This window comes from Ursus arctos, unplaced genomic scaffold (genome assembly GCF_023065955.2).
Source record: "Ursus arctos isolate Adak ecotype North America unplaced genomic scaffold, UrsArc2.0 scaffold_27, whole genome shotgun sequence".
Lineage (NCBI taxonomy): Eukaryota > Metazoa > Chordata > Mammalia > Carnivora > Ursidae > Ursus > Ursus arctos.
Window position 1 is genome coordinate 1,719,541 of NW_026622952.1, and position 1,917 is coordinate 1,721,457.

A 1,917-nucleotide genomic window follows, 5' to 3' on the forward strand; every position below is an offset into this window, starting at 1 on the left:
CCCCTCGCGGCCCCGCCCCTCGCTCCCTCCCCACACCCCCGTGGCGGCCCACTTCCGGTTTCCTCGCTTCCTACCATAGAGATGCAGACCAGAGATACCCGGGAGGCGCCCCAGCCCTGGAGGTCTGAGATGGGTACCTGGCCACGTGTGAGGGAAAGCCACTCTCCCTGAGGGCTCCAGATTTCCCGCACGTCGTCCCGTGTGTGGGCCTTTCCGAATGCTTGTAGTTGGTACTTCGGGACGTGTTGCTTTTGTTAGATCTCCTCGCTATGGGAGATGGTTCTCTTTTCTCTTGGACAGTGTCTTTGAAGCAGTGGATAAGGGCAGGTGGCCCACGGCTGAAGACTCAGCTCCTCTCGCTCGCCTCTATCAGGGAACTGGCCTCCAGTGCTTAATATTAACCTTTTAAGGGCCTTTATGTTTCTTGTGCACACTTTTCTTTTGAATGATGAGTTGATGCCGCAGAATTTAATACACGGTTTTTATCTTTTGAAATTAAAATCCTAATTATACAAATACTGTGTGTTTATGATACAGAAAAGGCAAACGTTCATTTTAACAACTGTTTGCTGACCACCTATTATGTAGCTTGCTCACAGCAGTGTAAAAGTCTATGTAGTCACGAAGTTTACATTGTAACGAAGGGCAACAATGTCACCCTAAAATATGTCGGTATTCAGGACATTCCAAAATATGCTGCTTTGGTATACTGATTATTTTTGAGCTGTAGGCACTTGAAAAACAGCAGATGAAGAAGCTTTATCTGAGCTCCCTTTATCTGCCTAAAGACAGATCCTCTAAAAGAAACTCAGTTGTCATAAACCCCATCCCTGGGGTTTCCACAGAAGTGGAGACAGCACCCAGACAAATTTTGTCAAAGTATCCTACCTCCCATCTACTCTTCTAAAGGCCCATTCATCTTTCCTAAAAATCACTTATTCTCTGGAGAGAGCTACGTTCCCACTTTCTATTAAGATGGTATTTAAGCCTGAATTCTAAGCAACCTCAGTGAATTACTAATTTGTTCCTAGGTATCTTCCTTGTGTACCTGAGGCATACATGTTAATAAATCTGTTTTTCTCTTATTAATCTTTTATTGCAAGGGTCACTGCCAAGAATTCAGAAGGGTAGAGGGAGAATTATTTTTCACCCTCTATAATAGGAAGGCTTTTCTGGGGGCTATTTGTTTTTATTTTTATTTTTATTTTTATTTTTTTTAGAGAGAGAGTGCAAGCGCAGGGGTGGGAGGCAGGGAGGGGCAGAGAAGAGCTGAGACTGTGTTTAACCCTTTCACATACATTGTTCCTGCTGATATGGTTATTCTTTTTTTTTTTTTTAAGATTTTATTTATTTATGTGACAGAGAGACAGCCAGCGAGAGAAGGAACACAGCAGGGGAGAGGGAGAGGAAGAAGCAGTCTCCCAGCGGAGGAGCCTGATGTGGGACTCGATCTCTGAACGCCAGGATCACGCCCTGAGCCGAAGGCAGACGCTTAACGACTGCGCTCGCTACCCAGGCGCCCCTGATATGGTTATTCTTATTCATGCCATTTTGTTTTGTGTTTATTGTGTAATGCTTTCTTGTTCTTTCTTTCTTTGCTCCTTTTTAGCCCTGACCAAAACTGTCTGTTCCTTTTTCTCTACTGGTTTGAAAGTTATGCATCCATTTCTATTAATTTATTAATGAACATATTCAAACTTTTTTTTAAGAAAGGGAGGGGGGATGAGGGGCAGAGGGAGAGGGAGAGAATCTTAAGTAGGCTGCATGCCCAGCATGTAGCCCCACGTGGGGCTCCATCTCACAGCCCCGAGATCATGACCTGAGCCAAAATCAAGAGTAGGATGCTTAACCGACTGAGCCACCCAGGTGCCCCTCTGGGGGCTGTTTGAGCAAAGACCTGAAAGAGGAAACTGCATG